At 46.9% G+C, this 25815-nt stretch overlaps 1 protein-coding gene across 8 annotated transcripts in view; it reads left to right on the top strand.

Moving 5' to 3' along the window:
* Window positions 1-225: 225 nt before the first annotated feature.
* PASD1 (PAS domain containing repressor 1) overlaps window positions 226-25815 on the top strand; it is a 73866-nt gene continuing 48276 nt past the window's right edge. For 3 of the 8 annotated variants that reach the window (XM_037511819.2, XM_037511818.2, XM_037511812.2), the window contains exons 1-3: window positions 3830-3938; window positions 6647-6750; window positions 7461-7538. The gene's annotated coding sequence lies outside the window, so the exon portion shown is untranslated. Of the gene's footprint in view, window positions 348-1899; window positions 2021-3829; window positions 3939-6646; window positions 6751-7460; window positions 7539-8101; window positions 8124-22078; window positions 22181-25815 lie in introns of those variants that run through there. The other 5 variants (XM_037511815.2, XM_037511814.2, XM_037511813.2 and 2 more) reach the window with 5 other exon arrangements.

The raw sequence follows: 25815 nt of genomic DNA, 5'->3' as shown, positions 1-25815 counted from the left end.
TTCATTGAATGCAATTTTTTATATACTTGAGCATGTATCTTTCTATTTGTTGGGAATTTGGGAAGAAGTTAGGAACCTCTCCACCCTGTGTTTGAAAGTAACCTTTTGGGGGGTGGGGCAGAATACATATGGCCATGAGAATGTGAGAACAGCCAGAGCTTCTTGTCTGGATACAAGTTATTTCTAACCTTCTAGCTTCAGATTCCGGATAATCCTTCCTGAAAGATTTAATGGGCTTCGATATCCTCGACTAGAAATTGAGGGGCTTGGGCAGCTGTCTGTAAGGGCCGGCTTGGATATGAGATCCTTCTGGGGGTCCCTGACATCCTGCAGGTTGGCGAACACAGGTAATTTCAGTGTTCTAATCTTACTCTTGTTAGGTTGAGAACTGCTAGAGGAAGAATAAAACAAAGGTGTTTAGACTCTCTTGGGACAATATTTAAGTATTATGATTTTTTTTTGTCTTTTTAGTTAATGATCTACCAGAAAGGACCGTTATTTTTTTCTCCTAATTTTAAGGCCAGAGCAAGTCTCTTCCATAGTTTGCCACACCCATGTCATCACATTTAGTAAAAGCTCTCTAGCTACCTACCATCATCTATGGTGGCTAGGTGCCTCTCCCAAACTAGACATCATCAGTACTATCTGTCTGTCTGTCTATCTATCTGGCACGTAACTGCTGTGGAGTGAGGAGCGAAGTCATCCCATCTAGCACTGGCGGAGGAGTTAAGGGTAGGACTGGGTCTTCCTTGACAGCGAGAAGTAGTGGAGGGGCTGGTGGGTTGGGCAACAGTATTCCCACCATGGGAATGATGTGACAGGAACTTAGTTTTGGAGGTGCACTCTGGCTGTCTGGTGGAGAACAGCGTGGAGGGGACAAGGCGCCAGCACTCCAGTCAGGCGGGCAGGCTGGAGCTGATGGTGACGTGGACTAAAGTGGTGCCGGCCATGGGGTACACACAGCTTTTGCCTAAAGGGCATTTTTTTTAAAGATTTATTTATTTATGCATACGATAACTGGGGTACAGGCCAGAGGCATTGGGGATTCACCAGAGACAGAGCGGGGAACAGAACAGGCAGATTGACTGAAATACACGCTGAGGGGAGCAGCGGGGAGACAGGAGAGGTCTGCTGCACCATGTGAGTAGCTCCCTGGTTGGGTATCGAACTCATGCTGAAGTGGCTGCAGATTGCTTCATAGGTTGCGTCTTAACCCCTTGTGCCACCAGGGAGGCCCTAAAGGGCATTTTTAGCACCAGAAAGCATGGCTGTTTCCAGGATTTTTGCCAGGGAGCCACAACTATGTTACCTAAGAGAGCCCTGGCTTCTAGAAGCAGATCTTTTTGCAGGCACCTGCTCCTGGGTCGACTGAGACTTTGTTGTACGTAACAAAATCCAGGCCATTCTCTACAAGCTATATACTTCCAAATTCATTGTTTTTTTACAAATTCAAAATAAATGAAAAGAGCGCTCCTTAAGTTCCTCCCCTGTATTTATCACCGAATCTTCCCACAAGTAAAACAGGCCATACTTAAATAAGGTATACAACTGTATATTAATATTATACCAGGAAAATGGGGGACTTTTAGTGGAAACTCCAATCATGCATTGATCAGACTACTTCAGCCGGGGGAGGCTATAATCACCCCAGCTCCATGCGCATGGGGAGGAAGCGGAGGTGGACGAGAGTGTAGGTCTCCTCACAGGCAAGGAGACACTTGATGGCAATTTGGTACAAGTGTTCTCTTTTCTCTCAAGAGGTGTGAATGAGATACTTACCATTTGGGGGAGACAAAACAAACAACTGGCAGTTTGGGAACCACACGGAGATAAAACCTTACATCCCTTGGGTTTTGTTTTAGTTTGTTTTATTTGGTTTGGTTTGGTTTTGTCTTCCAGGAAATTTCTTTGGAGAGTTCCGTGGACTTTGGGGGCCTGCTGCAGAGTTACTCGTGAATGCTGTTTTTCTGAGGGTGCCTACTCACGGCTGTTGGCCAGTTCCATGCGGGAGAGACCTGAGGTAAGGTACTTCTAAGCAAGGCCAGAGGTTCAGGTGGCAGGTCCTCAAATCGCCATGGTGTGTCCAGCGGGGGACCGATGTCCGCAAGCTCTCCCCTTATAGTGGTCCCTGATGGTCATTAATGCCTCATTGACCAGGGCCACCGTCCTGCCAGATCCCTTTCCAGGCATTTGCATGTACCGTCCCATTACACCCTCCCACTTGTATGAAGCGAGTACCATTAATCATCCCGCACGATGTGGAGAGGGCTCTGGCTTCAGAGACGTTGATTACATTCTCCAGGACCAGGCAGTGTTTCCACTTCAGCCCAAGCTCTTCCCACTCTGCTCTGTTGCTGTTAATCTCTCTGCTTTGGGGGGTAGTCATGCCTCGTTTCCGAGGAAGCTTGGCTGATCGTTATTAGGATTAATGCAGTTAAAGTCCCTCTTTTGAACGTTGTCGCTGACAACTCAGTACTAATTGCATAATTAAAGTTAATTAATGCTGATGACATGTTTTGCAAATGACAGGCATCGATCCGTACAGGTTGCCACCACCCCCTTGCATGTCATCTGGCTCTGAAAGAATCCAGGGACAGGGGTGTGGGGAGAGGGGACGTGGTTTTCTGCCCCCGCGAGACGTGGTGCGTTAGGATTTCAGAAGCGTTACATGAAGATCTGCCTCGTTAAACAGCTCTTTGCTCTGTCATTCAGACGTCAGGCCATGCCGAAGCTTTTACACTTAATAATTAAGTTTGTGGGGCCCGAAAGTTGTAAGACCGCGACAAGTCAGAATGTTCTATTCAAAACGCTTTTAGGGAAATTCACGCTGTTTTCAGATGTGCCTCCTGAAGCCGAGTTTACGAGCTTCTTTCTGAACGCCAAAGAAGTTTAGGATCTTTCGTTTTAGCACGGAGAAAAGAATGCATCCGAAGACCATCCTTCAGCGTACCCCCCCACCCCTTTATTGAGGAATGGGCGACAAATAAAAAAAGAACATGTATTTAAGGAGTACACCAGGATGCTTTGATGTACGTGTACGTGGTGAAATGATTTTGAGTGGCTTGGTGTTGAAACCAGGAAGAATCGCCTACGAGGGGGAAAGCTCTGGACCTGTCCTCCTTGGCCGAGGGGCAGGCGTCGGCACTTTGAATGACTAAAGCTTAATATTAATGGTGCTGTTAAATCAGTATTTGCTTTTCTTGTCCTGCATTAAGTGCTGGATTGCAAAGCTGGTTCTCGATCTTGCACGCTGGGCAGACAAGGGGGCTAACTCCGGTGCTCCAGGCATTCACTGCAGGACCGGTGGCTGAGGGAGGCGGCCAGGGCTTTTAGCAACCGGCTGGAGATGACCACGGAGTTGGGGGGCAGGGTGGCAGGCGTCTGTCCGGGACAGCAGGCGATGGCCCGCGGGGACGGGCTGGGATCCCCAGGCTTCATGCCAGGCCCACCCTGCATGGCGCTGCCTGTGACCCACTCTGGACCCCGAGGGATGTGGGTCTCTCGGGGTCCCATTGAGGCCCCCCACGGCGCAGGGGCGGAGGCCAGCCTCTGGCTCGCACCCCTGGCCGGGCAGCTCGCACATGGGGTTCTTGGTGGGGGGGGGCCCACCCCTGTGGAAGCCGAGCTTGGCCCCAGAGGTGGTATCTGGAACCCTACCCCTGGGGGAGGGGGACCCCGGAAGTGGTATCTGGAACCCCACGCCCACGGGGCCCTGGAAGTAGTATCTGGGGCTCTACGTGGGGGGCGGCGGGGCGGGGCCGGAAGCGGTGGCTTGGATGGGGGGGCACGGAAATGCTCGGGCTCCCGCTGGGCATTCTGGGAGGTGCGTAGGCTGCGTGCCACTTGGGGCTGACGTGGCAGGAGAGCGCGCTCGTCGCTGAGGGCGCTGTCTCTGCCCCATGGCCTGTGTGGCGGGCGACCTCGGAGGCTTCGAGGAGGTGAGGGCAGTCTTGGCGGCGGCGGAGCCATTTTCCCTCGTGGCGGGTGAGGTGCGGGTGGGACCCTGGGTGAGCGGGTGTTCCCTCAGGGGCGGGTGTCTCCTCAGAGCGGGTGTCTTCTGAGGGAGTGTGTGCTTCTTCGGTGAGCCAGTGCCCGGTAGGCCAGAGCGGGCCTTTTCAGAACATGTGCCCCTCGGTTGAGCAGGGGACCCCTGGGGTGCCCCTCGGTGAGCGGGGGGTCCCCTCAGGGGGGTGTGGGCCCCTCAGAGAGCAGATGTCTCCTCAGCGGGTTCCCCTCAGAATGCCGGTCCTGCCTTGGCCTGTGAGGCCCCTTCGCGTGGCTTCAGGGTGGGTGCCTCGCCGAAACCCGTCACCCCTGCACTTGGGTTGGTCGGGGGCCCGTGGGGTGCCCCAGGGAAGCTGGCGTTTTTGAGGCCTCCATGGGGCTGCCCTCCTAGGTGGCGCTTCTGGAGGCCGCTTTTGCGGATTCTTTGGAAACTTCCAGAAGGTTGCAGGGGGCATCTAAACCCCAGCTCCGCTGAGGGGCGCGGGGTTCGTGCGGGCGGGCTGCAGGAGCTGGAAGCCCAACTGGCTCGCTCGAGAGGCCCGGTGACGTGGCGATGGACAGTGGGTGTGGGGGGCCCTCAACCCCCGAGCGACGAGGCGCGGGCATCAGTGGCCACTTGTGCCAGGGTGGGGGCGGGCTGCGCAGCGGGGATCCCCCCCCCACCGCCTGCACCCCAGTGTGAGAACTGGCGTTCTGGGAACCATCCCCTCTGAGGCTTGGAGCCGGCTTGGGCGGGAGAGAAGCATATCGGGATGTTTGGGGTGTTTCTTGCCTGCAGCCAGAGAAAGGGGGCGCCTTCAGGGCTGCTGGGCAGGAGGTGCCGCGGCGGCGGCTTTGAGCCCTTCTGTGACTAGAACCGGGGTGTCCTGCAGTGGTTGCACAGAGGAACCCTCCAGCTGGAGGGGGACCTGGTGCCAGTGCGCCTCTAGTTTTGCCGCGAGCCACGCACAACCTGGCTTCGCCCCGTAGGTGCTGCCCGCGGACGGAGATGCTCCTGGCTGGGGGGCGCGGCCGGGGGCGCGGCTGGGGTGCCGGTGGCGGTGGCTGGGCTTGCGTGCCAGGGCGGGACGGGTCGCGTGGCCTCCCTCTGGCCTCCCGCGAGCGTTTGCATCGTCCCGAAGGGAAGTTGGGGTCGTTCTTCCCCTTCCCCGGGATGAGCGCGGCGGGCGGGGCGGGGCGGCGCGGGCTCCGGCTCCGGCTCCGGCTCCGGCTGGGCGCGCGGCCGCCGGGGTCTGGGGGGCGGCGGGGCCCGCGGGCTGCCAGTGGGCGGCGGGACGGGCGCGCGCTGGTCCGCAGGGGCCGCGCTTTTGCCCCCCTCGCCCCGACGCCGTTTTACTCCCGGGCACGTCGCCGTTTCTGGGGCTCGTTCGGAGCCGCCTCGGGTCTCCGCAGACGCCGCAGCCGGGCCGCGCGCTTCCGGCTCCCGGGACTCCGGCCGCACGCGCCTCGCGGTCCCGGCGTGGAGGTGGCGGCCCGGCTCGGGAGGTCGGGCGGAGACTGAGGCTCAGCCCGCGGGGTGGCCCGACGGAGTTTTCGCCTCCCCCGGGGCGGTGGCCGTGCGGGGAGGGAGCGCCCTGGCCTGAGCGTCCCCGTCCCGCGCAGGCAGGTGGCAGGCGGCAGGCAGCGGTTTGTTTCAGTCACCCCGCAGGCAGCAGCTGGCCAGGGCCATTGTGTGCAAGTTGTTTATAAAACAATGCAGAAGTCCCGAGTTTCTAGAGAGGCGGGAAAGAAAACGGCTAAACATCCTCCTCCTCTTTCCTTTGCGGAAAGCGCGTCCTTTGAGAAGGTGATCACGGCGGTGGGGGGCCTTGGTGCAGCGCACTGTGGTGGAAGTCTGAGTAGTGTCCCCCTGCGGGTTTAGCGTCAGCTCCCTCCAGCCGGTGCTCCTTCAGGGGCCACAGGCACCCCGGGGGCAGCCAGAGGCGCTGCGCTCTGGAGCCCACAGTGTAGTGGGGCAGAAGCACCTAGAAAGCAGTGATTCTGTCCCATGGGCTGGCATTGTGGCTAAGCATGGGCGCTCCGAGGACAGGGTGACTGGCTGGCCTTGGGGGGGCCTGGTCTACACGCACCTTCCTGAGAGGGGATTGGGCTGTGGAGATGAGTTGGGCCCTGTCAGGAGCCGGCAGCAGGAAGGGCATGTGTGAACCAAGGCAGGGAGGAGTGGAGAAATGTGGTGCACTGGAGAACAGGAGGTGACCGAATGAGGGGGCTAGTCCTGGGGCCGGTGGAGGAGGCATCTGGAGGGTGAGTGGGTTTGAGGAGCTGTCTTTCATTTCTTAGGCAGAAGGGAGCCATGGAAGTGCTCTGAGAATGAGCTGGCACGGACTAGATTTGGGTGAGGGCGCCGTGGCTGTTCAGAGAGGCCTGGTAGCTCGGCTTGCTTGCCTGGCTAGTTCCGCTCATTGAGTTGGGGAACTCTGAAGCCAGAGCAGTGGCGGGGGGCAGGTTTAATCATGAGTGTGAGGTACTGGTGGCATGTCTAGGAAGCCTCCTGGGGCTGAGGTCATGAGGGCAATCTGGGCAGGAAATACACACCCGGAGTCATGGAGAGTCCCCCTTGGCCGAGGCTTCGGTGGACTCTTAATGCCTCTTTATAGCTCCGGTGTAGGAAGACTGAGTCATGCCTGCCTCCCTGTTTCAGCCGTGAAAAACTGCTGTCTCCTGTCACACCCAGGTGACTGAGGCTGTGTCTGAATGTGACGCTGGCAAGCTGTGCACTACACGGGCTCCCGCTGTGTTTCAAAGGTGATAATCCCAGAACATCTTTTGAAAGCCAAGCGATTGTCAGGGTTTTGCACAGAGCAGACATACAGAGGCAGCCGGTGAAGTGGGCCCCAGTTTACAACCTACAAGGAAGCCGAGTGTGCTTCCCGAGAGCTTAGGAGCTTGTAAGACTGTCCCCAAACACTTCATAAATAAAAATTGACTTACACGTGTCGTTTATGAGAAATAGAATATTCTTGTTGTTTGCGTCACTATTTATGGAGGATGTGTCCTGACTTGAGTCTAGCTAATGTCCCACTAGGGAAGGGATGCCTTGGAGGTTGATGAGGTGTTCTTCTGATTCTATTTATAACAATTAAGCACATTGTTTAAGTAACAGGTTGTTCTTTGATTATAGAGTGTTCATGACTGCTAATAAATGTACCCCATATTTAAATATACCAGTACTACCTCTGGGAGGGCAGAGAGCTAAGGGCAGTCAGCGCTTTCATATGCTAATTCCCAAGATCGAGGCACACTAGATATTGCTCAATCAAGCTAATATTTAGCTTTGGAAATTAAAGCATAAATTCATGAATTTGATTAGTGTTCTTCTCTCTGCATTGATATTTAACCATAATATATGTATGCACACAATGTTCTGAGATTTTCCCTTGAAAATTTATTTTGAAAGGTGTATGCTTTACTTGCTGCACTATTTATTGAATTCATGAATGCTGTTGTTTTTTTAGGAGAAAACCATCTGAGAGGTGTGTCTTCTCAACTGCTTGTCTCCCAGTGTGTCTTCCAGCTGCGCTGCCTGTCTCTTGGTAAGGTGAACCTTATCATTTGAGGCATTCATCAAATATGTGGGTATGCAATGTACCTTAGACCTTAAACTTGTCATCAGACTTTTCCTTAATGGTATCGGATCCTCGTGAGGGTGACCATGTGTGAGGTAGGGAGGTCAGGCCTTAGCATCATTTTACAGATGCTCAGAGAGGCCGGGTGACTTGTTGAGGTCACATGACTAGTGCAGAGTGGAACTGGAGCCTGTGCATTCTGGCTTGAACAGCATGGTTTAGTTTTGCAATCTCTAGTGAAGTCACTGGATTAATAATTTTCATAGTGTGAATTAAAGTAAGTGTATTTTTTTTTCTAGCTTGCCTACCTCTAACTTCCGGTCTCCCATTTGGGAGAATGAACTCTCCTAAGAGTCACTTGTTTTCCCTAGAAAGCAACACATGTCCCTTGGTGTGAATGATGAGTCGGGGGACCTCACTCTCCTCACCAGGCAGAGCCCTGGCTGCTTCAAAACATTACTGACTCCTGTGCAGACGGGACTATGGAAAGGCTGTTTACTCTCTTCCTTCTCTTGGATCAGCTCTATTTGCTGATATTCTCAAGAAACCTAGGTGAGACCTTGCCCAGTGGCATGGACCACACAGCATTTTAAAATGGGAAAGCTTTAAAGAAACAGACAGGCTTTTGAATGTGAAATAAAAGTATCTGCCTGCACACAATGATTGTACTTGGAGGTCAAATTCATAGTCAGTCAACATGAAGACTCTGGAAACACTCAGTGCGAACTGTCTCATTTTTCTGTAGATTCCTGAAGAAACAAGTTGAATTTTTTCAGGCAAAACCACTGTGATCACAGGAGGTGTTTGAAGGGAGCTGAGCGGGGAGCCAGGGCACTTGCAGGGGCTCTCTCCCGTGCTTTGTGTGAACCATCAGTACCTGGCAAGGAATTGTGTGGGAGAGATCTGGGCTCAACTGGAGGATGGGGGTGAATTCCTGCTGAGGGCAGAGGGCCAGCCTTTTATACAGGAAGAGGCAGGGTTCTGTGGCCTCTCTTTCTGAATTGAAAACTGCATGGCTAATTCGAGGTCCTTTTACCAAATTAGTGTGTGTGTGTGTGTGTGTGTGTATTTAATTTTTCATGTGCTATTGACATATAAGTCATATCAATCTTTTTCTTTTCTTTTTTTTAAAGATTTATTTTTATGTATGCATACAAGAGCTGAGGTACAGGCCAGAGGTGTTGGGGGGCAGTGAGAGGACTCACCGGATACAGAGCGGGGAACAGAACAGACAGACTGACCGAAGTACACTGCTGAGGGGAGCAGCGGGCAAGTCAGGAGAGGTCTGCCACACCATGTAGGTTGCTCCCTGGCCAGCCAGGGATTGAACTCATGCTGCTGAGGCTGTGAATTGCTTCATAGTATGGTGCTTACCCCCTTGTGCCGCCAGGGAGGCCCCACGTTTCAATCTTAAATTCTTTTTATTGCATGTGGGTTTTCATTCGTGGGCATGGCTCCTTTTCTAAAAAGAAAAGTTATTCAGCAGATTCTGGGAGACAGTTTCTCTCCTTTTATGCATAAGGCAGCCTAGGGTATATGGAACAGAGGACCACAATTCAGGAGAACTGGGGCTTTGGCTGGGGAGTTACCTTGAGGTGGTAAGGCTAAGATAAGTTAGGAGAAACCACCCAACTTGTAAAAGACTTCTTTGTAGCTGAAAAATAGGGGCCAGTTAGAACTTTCCTGAGAACAAACTGTATTTACAGGGTTTTCACAGCTGCTTTAAAAAGACTGGAAAGAAACCAGCTGAAATGGTAATGTCTTCTGCTCGGTTGCAGAGTTATGTTTGCATTGTTTCTTCTCTTCTAGTTGGTAAATTCAGCACTTGAAAATATGAAAACTAAAATTTCTTTTTAAAAAATGAAATCGCAAAAGAAATCAAAAGTCGGGCTCTTTCCCCTCATTTGAATGGGAAATGATTACAAAACTGTCTAAGGGTTCTGTGGTGCTGAAAAGTTTTGGTTTTTCTGGGAGGCATTGTGGGGACCTACTTCCCCCAAATCCCTCAGCCCCTCTCCCATGTGTCGACTGAGCTGGGACCTTTGTCTGTAGAAGTGTGCGCACAGCATGCATACAGGAGCACTGGTGGTGGCGTTCTGGAACAGAGTACCTGACCTGTTGGGTCTGTGGCTGACCGTTGTCCTGCCTCTCCTGTAAGCTGGCAGGCCTGTTAACTTTACCCGAAGGAGATAGCTCATTCATTCTTCCACTGTGAATTGTCAGCTAGTAAAGTGGTCCACTGAAGTCTTGGGGTCAAAAATTCTCAATTAGGTTTATGCTGCCAGGTTGGAGAATTGCCCTTTGAACACTGTGCAGCCTCGGACAGAAGCTATACTAAGCTGACCACCTATGCAATTCCCTCTTCTTTGTCCAGAGTGTCCCTGAGACAGGCCAGCTTAAGTTGGCCTTTCTAGGCAGATAGACTTTATGCATGGTGTTCACCCCAGCTAGGTATTTCTAGAACAAATGCAGATCAACATGGGTTTGTACAGGCCATTGCTAATGAATTGAACACTGGCAAAAACTCCTTGCATTTAAGATACTGGTGGAGAACATACTGTTCCTCAGATGAAACAGCTTGAAGTGACATCGGGTTCTGGAGTGCTGAAGATGTTCTTTGACGTTATGCAAAATAGATTTCCTTTTTATCTGCTGTTTACAGTTCCTTCCCAGTTTCTCCTTGACCCTGGCTTCCTTGCTGCAGCCCAAGCTCCCTCTGTGCTCACCTCCTCGCTTGCGTTGGCTCTCTTCCTCGATGCTGCTGCTTCCCGCCGTTCTCCATTGGAGTCTTTCCAATGTTTTGTCTTCTCCTCCGCAGCCTACTCCCTTTGGGCACTCCTATGGCTAGTCAGATAGCCTCTGTGCACGTGTCTTGTGGATTCATGGACTCTCCCCACTGAGAAAGATCTCCGAGTTATCGGTCTACCATCTTTCATGTTTGTGTGCTCAGATTGTAGAGGGTCTGTTTTCTTGCACATTTCATTAATGCCTAAACAGCCAAGAGAACCCATGGTTGGTGAATTTTCTTTCCAGATTCATTCATAACTCAGTTTCCCTTTAGTGAAGAACATGTGTGGCTTTCTGATCTTCAACCCCTTCAGCTCCCTCCCGCTTCCCCAGACCCTGATGGTAGTGTTTATTACCTCTGCCCTTTGACTTGGTCTTTGTCCCTTCCCATGCCAGTCTGCTTTAGAGCGCGTCTGAAATCCATCCTCGGGCAACTACTTTGTCTTCTCCCTTCTGCAGCCTCCACCTTCTAGACTCACGCCTTTCCTGGGCCTGTGCGCTTGTGCTTCCGGCATCATCTCTCTAAAGCTGGTTTGACCTTCTTAGTCCCTTGTCAGAAATTTGCAGTTGAGCACAGCTATCTTCCAGATGAAACACAAATGGGAACATCTGCAGTTAGAGACCCAGTCTGAAAACAGGACGAATACACTGAAGTCATCTCGTAGCTTCCTGATTTTTCTAACCCTATGAAAAGGCCAGAGATGTCTTATAATTAAGAAATCTGCTTCTTTATATGTAAGTCAGCGTCTTCCAAATGTACCCAACCAAGGAACATTTCATTTTTAAATATTTTTTGCTTCATACCTATTAATTTCCATTGTTGTTAGTGTTCTGTGGGAGCAATGACCTTTAGGAAAGTCTGGGTTATATATATCAGATCGCTTTGTAGACATGAGGGGTAACATTTGGCTCTGGTGTTCTTGGAATTCCCCAGGAAGATTCAGAACCCTAGGTTCTGAGCAAGAATAATACCAGAAGATAACCGCACAATTCAGACCTGACCATGGATGTTTGATTTAGGCTTCAGCAGGTGTGAAGGTAGCCAAGAACTCCTGTGGTACCTCTAGTCTGTTCAGAAACTGGCCTCCTGGATTTATTTATTTTTAAAGATCTATTTATTTATGCACACAAGAACTGGGGTACAGGCCAGAGGTGCGGGGGTGAGAGGATTCACCAGAGACAGAGTGGGGAGCAGAACAGGCAGAACTGATCGAAATACACTGCTGAGGGGAGCAGTGGGTGAGACAGGAGAGGTCTGCTGCACCGTGTGCACATCTCGTAGGTGTGATATGAACAATTTTATATTAAGTATTTATCTTATGAGCCAGTAAAGGCTTATAAGTTTAAAAAAATGAAAGTTTGATGTAAGTTCCTGAGTACCTTAGTTGTGTTGTATCTTGGTCACTTTTATAAATGTTTGAGAAGTGAGTGACTCGAATAACCTTCAGTTTCCATAAATTGTCATGCAGTGTGCAAGAAAATGTTACCCCCTGCGTGAGGAGTCGTGGGAGAGTTGTAAAAGTACTATGCAGATCTGTGGACTCTGAGTCAAAGAATAAGGTATTCCTTGGCTTTTGTGCGGGCCTGAGCTTCCTGTGGCAGAATTTAAGGGCTGGCATTTCAGAGGCAGTGTTACCCTAAGCCTGTGCTCCCCGGGCCCAGCAGCCTTGCGCCGCCGCGCCGTGTCTGTTTCTGTGTTCCTGTGGGCGCCGCTGCTCTCGTCCCTCCTCCCGGCTTCCAGAGCTTTTCGTGTAACTGTAATTTTGCCTATTACATTCTAGACCGTGCGTTCTAATTAGTTACCCATTTCCCAGGCTGATCTTCAGAGGGCGGCCCGTATTTCCTTCAGCTTTTTATCCCCCGGAGGCTGCTGTGGAACGCGGTGACGCGCACCTGTTAAATGAACAAACGGGATTAGACCCGCTCATGACTCTTCAGGAAAGATGTGGTGGGCGGCAGGGGCAGCTGCCTTTACTTCCACGATGGAGTTTGCTCAGACTCTTTTTTTTTTTTTTTCACTTCAGACTATCTAGTAGAGAGAACCGGGATATCACAAGGAGAGATTTTTTTTTTCTGTTGACCTTTTCTTTTTCACAATTTCCCTCTTCTCTTGCAGTCACTCTGAGTTTCTCATTCTTAATTTCTGATGAATTCCCAGGTTGGTTCTTTTAGAGATGCACCGGTAATGGAACATAGGGCCTAACTGGGGGGGGGGGGGGGGGCGGGGAGAAAGAGCAGGGAGAGGAAGAAAGTGTCCGTGACCGAGCAGGAAAGGTGGCGAGGGACGCCGCTCTGTTCGCTCCGACCCGTGCAGTGTCCAGGAGTCGCCGACACAGGACGGTGTGACTGCGAAGGTGGACAGGGGAGTTTTTCTGCGTGAGCACCTGACTCCAGGAGGCTGCGGGGACGACATTCTCAACGACGTGTGCTTGGATCTCGGTGACCCCCAGAGCACCACCCTCGGTTGATGCCGCCGTCCCCCGGGGAGCTCTGCCGGAGGTGCACGGCAGGGACTGCGCGCCCGGCGCCTGCAGCCGTGGGAGAGGGGACGAGGTGGGAGGGCGTCCGCGAAGTGTATCTCGAATCCTTACTGCCTGCAGAGTGTTGAGCGATGCCGTGCGGAGTCTTGAAATACCCCAGACTGTCACCCTTTGCTATAGACCAGAGAGTCTCAAACATTTAAATCTGAGGTCTCACAAATCACCGTCAGGGGCCTGGGCTCTCGCCAGTCTGGGATAGAAACCAAACTCCCCTATGTTTTTCAGCACAGGACGCTGATGTGTTTAGACAGCTTGTCAGCATATTTATGATTTTTGTTGAATTTCAAGGACATGATCAATCGCAGAAAGGTTATTGGGCATAAATGTGATTGCTCCAGAACTTCAAAGTCATGTGTTGAGGGGCTGGGGCGCCAAAATTGAGAGAAACACGAGCTGTTTGTGCTTATTTCTAGGTGGCTGCAAGGTCACGGATGGCGAATGCAAGGGAGGGCACAAAGAGGGTAGGCAGGGGATGGCACCTGACACTTGGCAGATTGGCTGGAGTGTTGAGAAAGGGCCAGTGCAAGTCATGGAGAGGCGGCACGCCAGCGAGTGATCACGCAGCTACCCGCTGACTCTCAGGTGGCCTTGTGAAAGGCAGCTAACCTCTCCAGACCCCAGTTTCTTCATGTGGAACGCGGGGAAGATACGAGTAGTGTCTGGGATCTAGTCAGTGCTTCATGTTGCCTGATGTTATCACCTCATTTAATATTTTTGTAAAATCTTTTCTCACCACTGTCAAACTGAATTCGTTAGATGTGGTTGAGTCTGAGCCCCACTCGAAGGGAGGTTTATTGCTTTAATATAAAAAAAAAATTATAATGAGGGTGCTGTCATCTCCAAGGGGCCAGGCAAGGGGTTGGAAGATTCTGAGGGAGTCCCACACTAGTTCTTTGTAATTTCAAAGAAAAGGATAATAGCGATGTCCTCTTCCTAATTAAGTGGAAAATTGTGCAGTGTTTTTCAGTTTTACATGTCTTTTGGAATTCACAGACTGTTTAACGTGATGGGGTTGTAGTTACTGCTTTGTATTCCTTCCCTTACTGACTGTGAACTTCATGAGGGCAGAGACTGTATCGCCCACATCTCCGGATTTCTCGGCCCGATACTGCCAGCCCAGCATGGAGCAGGCGCTCTGGGAATGCACTGGGAAAAAGCACAGCACTTCAGTATTTCACGTTACAGTGTGCTCCTGTGTCCTAGCCCCAAAGAATTCATAGCAAGTCTAGGGGAAATCAAGAAGGTCTAAAGAAAACGAGGATAAAAATCTCTGGATGCTTCTTTCTTAGCTAGTTTTTTTTGAAATGGTCAGTTAAGAAGACTAAATACAGCGGAGTAATAGAAACTCAGGATTGGTGTACAGTGGCACAGCTAGACGTGTAGGGACCATGAGAAAAAGCCGTGCAACTTGCTGACTATAATAATACGATGTTGTGTACGTGAAGTGTGCTAAAAGAGTGGCTGTTAAGTCTTCTCATCGCACACAAAAAGACAATTATGTGAGGTGATGGATATGTTAATTAACATGACAGTGCTCATCATTCCACAGTGTGTGCACGGGTCAGATCATCATCCCGGGTGCCTTCAATATGTGCCGTTCTGTTTGTCAGCTACTCCTCAGTAAAACTGAAAAAAAAAAATTGCTCTTCGAATCCCGAGGTAGGTCAGTCTCATCCTGATCCTGGAGTAGTGGAGCGCGGGCCTGTTCAGAGGAGGGCGTCAGTTAGGAAGGGACCGTGCCCTTGGGACAGCCAGAAGGCCAGCACGTGCCGTTCCCCCGGATCTTCTGTCAGTAAAGCTCCTTTTGCCTTCTCAGGGCTTAGGCTTCCTTCTGGAAGGGTTGGCTGCTGTGGTTCTGCAGGACGTGCCTCGGGAACGGGGACGGCACTCGGTCCCGCGGGCTGACCGAGCACTGCTCAAAATCTTGTTTGTCACCTGGATTTCTGCAGGGTAAATTTCCTTGATTTTGTTGTTCTCCAGCTATCGCGAAGACAGCGTACACGTGTGGGCAACAGAGATTTCAGATTAATTCTGCTTTTCTGGGAAGTGAAGTCTTGTCAATATGCTTTGTTCCTTACTAGGAATCAAACTGAAGGTGACTTTCCCAGTTGAAGGTAGTGTGAGACTTTAACCATTACCTGCAGGAAGTTTGGAGTCTGTTTTTTGTGTAAAGGCTTCCATAGGCCACTGTCCATACGCCAACCCTTTGAAACATCTCAAGACATGATAGAGTTGGTAAGCCTCATACAGAATTCACCTTGGAAGTTGAATGGGCTGGATTTCTCTGGAAGCATTTATTCTCTAAAATCGCAAGACTCCTATGGACCACATCCCTTTGAATTTTGGCATTCTTTTTTTTTTTTAAGATTTATTTATTTATGCATACAAGAGCTAGGGTACATGCCAGAGGTGTGGGGAGTGAGAGGATTCACCAGAGACAGAGTGGGGAACAGAACAGGCAGATCGACTAAAGCATACTGCTGAGGGGAGCAGCGGGCCAGTCAGGAGAGGTCTGCTGCGCCATGTGTGGGTCACCTCCCTGGCCGGGGATTGAACTCATGTTGAGGTGGCTGGTGATCTCTTGATAGTTCTGTGTCTTTAACCCCTGTGCCACCAGGGGGGCCCCGAATTTTGGCATTCTGAATCCTCACTTTTGTTATCTGGGTGTATAGGACTGTATTCTGTTGCTGTGGGCATTGCGAAGAGAAAGGGGAATTGTTAAAGTGGTCAAATAGTTTGCGCCAGCACTCTCGTGCTAGGTGATGGATTCTGTATATTTTAAACTTCTGTGCTTTTAAATGGATTAAAGAAAAATCCTGTGTTTTGTCTATATGGAGAACAGTTCTGTAACTTTGGCTATAAAATGCAGAGGAAGACTTCCCCTCCCCGAGGAAGCTTACATTCTAATGCACACAGGACATATCTTTAAAGGAAAGAGTGCAAATCCAGGAAGATGTCTTGGAAACAGTGACACAGGGGTGGGAGGCAGTCTCATGTAGTTTTTAATACCAGACTCTCTAGATTCAAGTCTCTTACTAGCCAGGTGACCTTGGGCTACCTATAGGTCTCTGTTTCCTGAGCGACTGAGATGATATGTCACAGCAATCAGTTACTTGCCACTGTCCTGCCGCAGGCCCTCAGCCTTTCCTTCCTGCTCTCCTGGCTCTTCCGACCCAGTGCTTCTCACAGCTGGTGTGCGCAGGCCTCTCCTTGGGCTTAGGGACTGCCATGATTCTGATTTAGCAGGACTTGGAAAGCCTGAGAATTTCCTCACGGGTTGGGCTGGTGATAGTTTACACAGCAGAAGCTTAATTGACATCCCTTCTTTCAGCTTCTTTCTGGCCACCTGATCCACTTCAGCATGATCTTTGTGAAAAACCAGTATCAATTACATCTCTGTAAACTGTCTTTTCAAATCATGACACTTCCAAATGTCTCTCGGCGGCACTAGGCTACCAGGTTCACAATTCCCCTCAACTTTGTATTCAGAGTTCTTTGCATGTGGCCCCAACCTACCTTCCTAAATGTCCCCCATTGTCTTCACACTGTATTTTTGTTTTGGATTTTTTTTATTCTAGTGGTAAAGCATGCAAAAGTTACTGTGTTAACAATTACTTTTTTTAAAAAAAAGATTATTTATGCATACAAGAACTGGGGTACAGGCCAGAGGTGCGGGGGATGAGAGGACTCACCAGAGACAGAGTGGGTGTGCGCAGAACAGGCAGACTGACCGAAATACACTGCAAAACAGGAGAGGTCTGCTGCACCATGTGGGTAGCTCCCTGGCCAGGGATCGAACTCGTGCTACAGTGGCTGCGGACAGCTTCATAGGTCTTAACCCCTTGTGCCACTAGGGAGGCCCTGTGTTAACAATTATTTAAGCATAAGATTGAGTGGCATTAAGTATCAATACACAGCGTTGTGTAGCCATCACCACCATCCTCTCCAGAACTTTCTCATCATCCCCAACTGAAACTCTGTCCCCATTAAATATTATCTTATTTCTCCTCCTCTCAACCCCTGGTAACCACAATTTTATTTTGTCTCTTACCCCAGTTAGTTGAAAAATATTTATTAAAGCCTTATCCTCTATGGCTGGCACTTAGCCACTCTTTCAGTTCTGGATCTTAAAGGGGAAGTTTTCAGGTTTTTGCCATTCAGTATTGTACTGACTGTTGGTTTGTCATAAGTGACCTTCATTATGTTGAAGTAGGTTACTTCTATTCCCATCTTGCTTAGAGTTTCTATCATAAGTGGGTGATTATATGATTTTCATCTTTTGTTGATGTATTATATTCATTGATATATGTATATTCAACCATTCTTATTTCCCTGGGACAAGTGTCACTTCATGATGATGACCTGTGACCCTTGTATTGGTGAATCCAGTTTGCTGTTATTCTGTTGAAGACTTTTGCATCCATGTTCATCAGGGATCCTGCATCTGTTGTCTGTGCTGTGTTTATTGTGCGTCTGTGCTTGGGTAATGTGGCCATCGTGAAATATGTTGGGGACATGCCCTCACACACCCTCGTGGATTTTAAAAAGTAATTCGAGCAAGATGGGCATGAGTTCTGCTTTCAGATGTGGTAAAGCTCACTTGTAAAGCCGTCTGGCCTGGGGCTTTTGTTTTTGAGATTGTGGTTGCTGTTTCCATTTCCATGATCGTGATCAGTTTCTTCAATTCTTCTGGTTCTTCTTGGGTTAGTCTTTGCTAAACTATATTTCCCTAGAAATTTTTCCACTGATTTCTTGGCATATAGTTCTTCATAGTAATCTCTTAGGATTCTTGGTATTTCTGTGTCATCTCTTTCATGGCTAGTTCTGTTTATCAGTAATTTCTCTACTTCAGTAGCCTAGCGGCGGGTTTATCAATTTTGTTGATCAACTCTTAGTTTCATTGATACTTTGTGTAGTCTTTTTTAACTTTTCATTTACTTGCACTTTTATTTTTTTAAGATTTATTTATTTATGCATACAAGAACTGGGGTACAGGCCAGAGTTATGGGGGAGGTGAGAGGATTCACCAGAGACGGAGTGGGTAGCAGAACAGGCAGACTGACTGAAATACACTTTAGAGGGGAGCAGTGGGCAAGTCAGGAGAGGCCTGCTGCGTCATGTGGGTAGCTCCCTGGCTGGGGATGGAATTGGTACTGCAGTGGCTGTAGCGAGCTTCATAGGTTGTGTCTTAACCCCTGGCGCCACCAGGGAGGCCCCTGCACTCTTGTTTTTATTATTTTCTTCTTTCTACTTATCTGAGGTCTTCTTTATTCCTCTTTTTCAAGTTGCTTTAGGTGTAATATTAAGTAGTTTATTTGGGATTTTTCTGGCTTCTTAATGTGGGTCTGTATTGCAGTTACCTTCTCTCTTAAGACCCTTTTCAGCCCATAGGATCTGGTAGCGTGTATCCTGGTATTCACTAGTCTGCAGGTGCTTTTTATTTGTTTTAATTTCCTCTTTAATTCAATAGCTATTAAGCGTGTGCCCCAGACTCAGCAACTGTAGGAGGCTCTGCTCAATAGCTCTGCCTCCCTCCTATGGGTTGTGCTGCTCCAGTGTCTCTGCAAAGTGTTAGGTTACAGCTTTTCCTACCCTTTCCTCTGGGCCATTGTCCTTGATGTATGTGGTAGTCCTCTGTTCATCTCTCAGGGGTTGTCCGTCTTGTTGTGCTGCAATTTAGTTGTAAATATGGAGGAGGCCATCTTGTCATCTTCACTTGGCTGCCATCTTGCTAGTTTTTTTTTTTAAAGATTTATTTATGCATACAAGAACTGGGGTACAGTCCAGAGATGCGGGGGGTAAGAGGATTCACCAGAGACAGAGCGGGGAACAGAACAGGCAGACCAACTGAAATACACTGCTGAGGGGAGCAGCGGGCGAGACGGGAGAGGTCTGCTTCGCAATGTGGGTTGCTCCCTGGCTGGCCGGCGATTGAACTCGTAGTGCAGAGGCTGCGGATTGCTTCATAGTGTGGTACGCCACCAGGGAGGCCCCTAGACTTTTTTTTTAATCTCTCTGCCATATAAGAATGGGATTAGTTGGGTTGTCAGAGCTACTCGGCAGCCTGTGGCTACTGATAGGTATTTTGCCAAGTAGAAGTCAGTGTTTCTTCACATACCAAACATTCAGTCAATGTGGGTTTTCTGCCAGAAACAGTTTGGGGTGCTGGAAAATAACAGTGGGCACAATTGTCCTCAGTAGGGGCCACACCATGAGCCTCAGCTTCGGTCTAGGAGTGAGAGGGCATTTCCCTGTGTGTGTGTGTGTGTGTGTGTGTGTGTGTGCCAGACGGCTCATTTCCTTCATTGCCTGGCTTCCCCAGCCACTTCGCCCAGGCCAGGCCCCTGCTGTGCAGTGAGCTTGCGGAATAAACTCAGACTCTGGAAGAGAGGAGACTCATCTTAGTAGTACTCTGAAGGAACCAGAAAGCCTGATCTTGTTTCTTGATCTCTTTTGGAGCATGTCTTTGCCACTTGCCCTTCCTGGTTTGTGTGGCCTGGCGCATGGCACACACTTGGCACGATCCAGTCTAAGCTCATTTCCAGTCTTGATTTTATCCACTGGAAAATTAGGTTCCCTTATGATGGCTGAGTAACTGGCGAAATGCAGTCTTATGAGTTGCAGTTTTTGAGGAAAGTTTTGATTGAAATAAATTGGAAAATTCCACTGAGTTGGTTGAGATATATGTATGCGATGCACATTTAACATCATTACTGTCTATATTAAGATTGCTGTTTCATTCTTCTCCACTGATTCAATATCTTTAATAAGCTTGATGTAAGGGAAGGTGGCTTCATTCAGATTGACAAAGCATGCCCTCATACCCTTTCCCCATAAGCTAAAAAATAAAAATGCCAAGTCATGAGATTTGAAAGCTCACTTTCCTTTACTTAAGTAATTGTTTAGTGAAAAGTGTCTATTTCTCTGTATAAAGAAAGAGCTCATCCTGATAATGCACAGCAAGTTTATAACTGCAAAACATGGCTTGATTATCTTCTACAATGACATTTCAAATACCTTGAGGTTTTTATTTTAAAATAAACAAACATTGTAACCAGAGTAATATCCAAAGATGTATTCATCTCTGCCTTCTGCTTTTCTTCAGAACCTCTCTGGTTTTCTTTCAAACTCTGTATAAACACTTTAAATGATGTTTATGTGCACTAAACACTTTTCTGGTCATTACTACAGTGTGGAGGCCACAGGGTTTCCTTCTCTTTCTGTCAGTCTGGTTAAGCTGACTGACAGGCTGGTGGGGGGAGGGGAACCTGGTCAGCAGAGCCTGGATCTGGATGCCATTGAAATAAGACCAAATCTGAAGATGGCCAGATAGGCCTCTCAGTGACTGCCCGGGATTCAGGTAACCCCACAGAGAGGGCAGTTGTTCCTGAATTCTAGAACATTCATTAATTAACTTCACCCTCTCCCGATGTGAAAGTATGAACATGCATCGTCTCTTTATGAAACAGAATATTTCTCTCGATTGCATTTGGTATCAGCAGAAATGACTGGTGACATTTTCACACTGAATTCTCCCCAGCTATGCTCATAACCTTCTGTTCTTCTGTCGCTCGCTCTCTGTGGTACTCTGCATACCTTTGCTCTACGCCCTTCTCAGAACTTGTCCGGCCGCTTGGCTCAGTCAACATCTCCCCCGATGCTGCCCACGGCTTCCCTCCTTAGCCTTTACATGGTGGCCCAGCAGCTGAAGTACGTTTTCTTGCCAGTGTAGCCGCAGCGCCTCCTGTTCATCTTTGTGGCCTGAACCCCTGTGATGTCTCAGTCCGCTCTCTCCTCTCCTGCAGCCTCCATGTGGCTCATTGCAAGAAAGGTCCCTTCTGTGTGGTCAGTGCCATATACAAAATCATGCTCTTCTGTTGTATGTTGCTCACTGTGATGGCATAGGTCAGGCATCACCACAGCCTAACTCGGGTCTGAGGCCTGAGCTACCACTTACTGATGCCGCGAGCTTTACCCAGCTGGCTCACTGCATGGAGAGTGATATCCTGAGGGTGTTTTCATTTTTTTTAAAGATTTATTCATGCATACAAGAGCTGGGGTACAGGCCAGAGGTGCGGGGGGTGAGACCATCCACCAGAGATAGAGTGGGGAACAGAACAAGCAGACTGACTGAAATGCACTGCTGAGGGGAGCAGTGAGCAAGTCAGGAGAGGTCTGCTGTGCCATATGGGTAGCTCCCTGGCTGGGGATTGAACTCATGTTGAAGAGGCTGCGGACAGCCTCATAGGTTGTGTCTTAACCCCTTGCGCCACCAGGGAGGCCGGGTTTTTTCATTTTTGTATCAGCAAGTGGCATCAAGAAACCTTTCCGTATCGTCAGTTGTTTGCAGTTACTTCCCCTCTGAGAAGAGTGCATCGTCCCCACTGTTCTTTAGCTTTTATAGAGCTGTTAATTCTTGTCTTTCTCATCAAAGCTGTAATTTATTGGGTGGCAAGTGTTAGCCATTTTATGTACATTAATTGACCCTCACAAAACCCTTGACATATTAGTGCTGTGACTCAGATTTTGCAGTTGAAATCATGGCGATTTATAAAAGTAAAGGAGCTCACCAAAGGTCATAAAGTAGGCGGTGGAGCTGGGACTTGAGCGCAGGTCCAATTGATTCCAGAGCCCACACTCTTCACTGTTCAGCATTGGCTTACATTATTATTGAGAAGTGTTTCTTAATTTCGAATGTCACACATACTAATTATAGCAAGTTTTAGACATACAAAAAAATATTTTAATGTTTTCAAAGATAGCTCTGAATGTTATCTTTCCTGGCCTAGTTTTGTACATAAAGTTTTCTTTCTCCCCTCCCCCCAAAATGATGCACATGGCTATTATAATCCAGCTACTATTCTATACAGTGTTTTGTTGATTTTTGTTTCACATTGTACAAGATTGGGTGAATAAGGCAGGTGCAATATTGTCACCTTTTTCAGGTGATATTACAACAGGTAGTTTCTCCATAATACAGATTCTTTGGAATTATGCCTTTCAGTGTCCTCTACATTGATTAAAAACTACGTGAAAAATCCACAGGGGAGTGCCACAAATGTGGAGCGTTTCCATGATTTAAGAAGTATAATCTAGGGAGTGAGGACTCCTTGTCCTGAGCAAATGTTACTCTATTTCATATTGAAGAATGTAGATGTTCCATGTGACAGTTAAAATTCAGCTTTATAAATCCTCAAGCAGAACAGGCAAAGGTGGACGAGTTTAAGTATTTATCTGAATTTGTAGAGAATTTTTTTAGAGAAGTCATCAGCCCTGACACATGTAAGTAAAATCCTTGAATTAGAATATTAGAGACTTGCTTATTCTAAGGTTTTTCTGCTACCTAGTTTTTGCATCCAGACAAAATTGTGATCTTTTTATTTATTCTGTTGTTGCTCAGCCCATTTTCCCTTCCGCAGCTGTGAGAGTAATAACTCCTAGACTAAAGAACTCCAGGGATGATTGAACAGGAGGATGGAACAGTAGTTCTCAGGATGTGTTCAGTTTGACTCTGATTCAAGATGAAGCCTTCAATGTCATTTTGTCTTAAAATACTTAGACTGGGAATTGATGGCACGTGTCATGTATGTCACAGGGGCCCCAGATAGGGTCCCTACAAAATGTTCCAAGAACATTAATGGCAGGAATACAGGTTTGATCAGTAAAATCGCTTGTCTGCAAAAAGGCTTGATACTGCTATGGATTCTGAAGAGAGAGTCTGAGTGCTGAGTTGGTCTGGGCAGTTTTGAAGTTGAGGTTAAGAGTGAAGATTCCTTTGACTGTGAATCTTATCCCAACTGAGCGCTGACAGCCTGTGTCATCATAACTGTTATACTAGAATGTAACTGCGTGATTCTCACCCTCATGGAACTAATGATTAATTCTACAAATCCTCTCATGTTATAGTCTCATAATCTAAATAGTCTGTGGTTTCTTAGGAACTTGTGAACTGTGTACATACATTGGAAAACTAACACTCAATTGGAACAACACCCTGATCTCACCACCCCAAAAGAAGAAATCCTTGCAAGCATGACCCTTTCATGATACTAAATCAAATTTAGTAAATAAAATTTGATGAGATTTTAGACTATTTTTCACTGATTTTATTTTATTATTTTTCAGAGATTTATTTATGCATACAAGAACTAGGGCATAAGCCATAGGTGTGGAGGTGGGGCCTGGGGGTGAGAAGATTCACCAGAGAGAGTAGGGAGCAGAACAAGCAGATGTACTGAAATACACTGCTGAGGGGAGCAGTGGGCGAGACAGGAGAGGTCTGATGCGCCCTGTGGGTCAGCTCCCTGGCCTGCTAGAGATGGAACTCCTGCTGCAGTGGCTGTCTATAGCTTGATAGTGCTGTGTCTTTAACCCCTGTGCCACCAGGGAGGCCCTATTTTTCACTGATTTTAGAAAAAGGCACTCAGTACATAATTCTGCTCTTTTGTGCAAATTAATTATTTGCATAGTCAGGCTACTACTCTGGTCTGAGAATTTTTAATTAGCCTTTTTTTCCCCCAGTTTTTGCATGTTCTTTCCCTGATGTACATTCCTATCACAGTCTTTGTTTTGTAGTGGATTATTGAGTGGGAGAGGCAAAAGTGTAGTAGCAATTAGATATCTGTGCTTCTCTTGTCCGGTGAATAAGGAAAGTGGTCAGATATTTAGCATTGTGTCTTCTCTGTGTAGGCTTGGGTCCTATTGGAAATATCAAAAACATATAAAGCATGACTCCTGTATTTAAAGAGCTTGCAGTAGTTCCAGTACATTAAAAGAGCTATTTCAACAACTAGTTTCTACATCACAGTGAAACTTCAAAATTATAATGCCAGTACACAGAAAGGACTATCATAAATCTCTGTCTCTCGTAGAAACTTGAAAAAGTGTAATACTTTGTCATGCATCAAATTCTAATTTATGTTTGGATCTGTTGCTTAATGGATCTCTTCTGTCCCATTATTCTGTCATTAAGGTTTGCATTGCTGTTTCCCTAAATACTCTAGCTGTGTAAGTCTCAATGTCTGTTTAACAGGGCAGATCCTTTACCATTGGTGGCAGTCTTCAAAATTACTGTGGGTATTTCTGGCATGCTTTATGTGGGAATTTTGTAATTAAAGTGTGAGGTTATGCAGGAAAGCAAGCAACAAAAAAATACACTAGGTTTTGAACAGAAACACATTCATTTGTAGATTAGTTGGGGAGATCTGTAAATTGATAGTAGGACTTTCTGTCCAAAAGTATGGTATATCTTTTCATTTATTTAGATCTTCTTCGATATGCTTCAGTAAAGGCATTTTCTGTGTAATGATTTTACACATTCTTCGTTTTAATTAAGCACTGGATAGCTTATTTTCAAACGAAGTAACCTAAAAATGTTATTTAAGAATGTGAAAAGGTGATTTGAATAATTAGAGTAAATTTATCTTCAGGAAAATAATACCATAAATATGTATAATGCAATTTTAATAAATTGCAGTCAGATTATTGAAGTTTTGGAATTAAAAGTTTTATTATTCATTTAGAAATATTTTCTAATTTCCTTTGTTTAAACCTTTCCAAAGTTTTTTTTTTTCTTTTACCCACAGATTATGTAGAAGTACGTTATTTAATTTCCATATATTTGGGGTTTTCCACATATTTGTTATTGATTTATATATATATATATATATATATATATATATATATTTTTTTTTTTTTTTTTTTTGTGGGACCCTCACCGGTGGCCGGGGATCGAACTGGTGCTGCAGAGGCTGCGGGCAGCCTCGCAACCCAGCGCTCAACCTCTGCACCGCCAGGGGAGGCCCATTATTGATTTATAATTTAATTGCTTTGCTCACAGAATATAATCTCTATGATCTTAATACTTTTAAATTTACTGAAACTAGTTTTTGACCCAGTGTATTTTGAATCTTTATGAGTATTTCATAGAGAATGGATAATGTGTGTTCTATGGTAATTTGACATTAGTGTTCTATAAACAGATGGATCCAAGTTTGTTGACAGTGTTCTGAGTCTTCAGCTGAATCTTTATTTATTTTCTGTTTATTTGTTCTGTTCATTCAGCAGTGAGGTGTGTTGAACTCGACAAATGTAATTGTGGGTTTATTTCTTTCAGATCTTACTTCATTTTGAAGCTTTGTAATTAGGTATATACTTGTATGTCTTCTTGATTGACTACTTTATCATTATAAATATCCCTCTTTTTCCTACCACCGTTCTTTACCCTGGTGTTTACTTTGTCCAGTAATTAGCCACTTGTGCTTCCTATCATTTGGGACCCATAGTATGTATGTTTCTGTCCCTTTACTTGTATCATATCTTTATGATTAGAGTAACCTGTAAACACACAGCTTGGTTTTTTTTTTAAATCCAATTTTGACAGTCCCAGACTTTATGTTTTATGTCTTTAATTTATTGACAAGTTAGTATAATTATTACTATGGTCAGATTTAAGTCTACTATCTTGCTATACATTTTCTGTTAATCCCATTTGATTTTTATTCTTTGTCGTTTACTGCTTTCTTTTTGATGAAATGAAAAATTAGTATTCCATTTTATCTCTTGATTTATAATCTACATCTCATGTATATTTCATTTGTTGCTTTGGGTAGTTTATAGTGTACATCTTAATTTATTACTGTTTGCCATGAATTAAGGCTTTGCTACTTCACCTATAGTACAAAATCTTTACAACAGATTTTTTTCTTCCCTCCTGTCTTTTGTATTATTATCATAGGTTATACTTATGTATATATAATGAAACCTACAATACTTTGCTTTTATGTCAATTTTCTTTTAAAGAAATGAAAGATAAAAAAATATTTATCCACATAAATATCGTTGCCAATGTTTTTATTTCTATGTAGATCTGTTCCTTCTACCTGAATTACAGTAGATCTTTGAAGAAAATAGGTTTG

The sequence above is a fragment of the Talpa occidentalis genome, unplaced genomic scaffold (genome assembly GCF_014898055.3).
Source record: "Talpa occidentalis isolate TD23 unplaced genomic scaffold, MPIMG_talOcc4v2.1 talOcc4.15, whole genome shotgun sequence".
Lineage (NCBI taxonomy): Eukaryota > Metazoa > Chordata > Mammalia > Eulipotyphla > Talpidae > Talpa > Talpa occidentalis.
The sequence above is the reverse complement of the archived record's forward strand: the minus strand, read 5'-3'. Positions and strand labels throughout refer to the sequence as shown.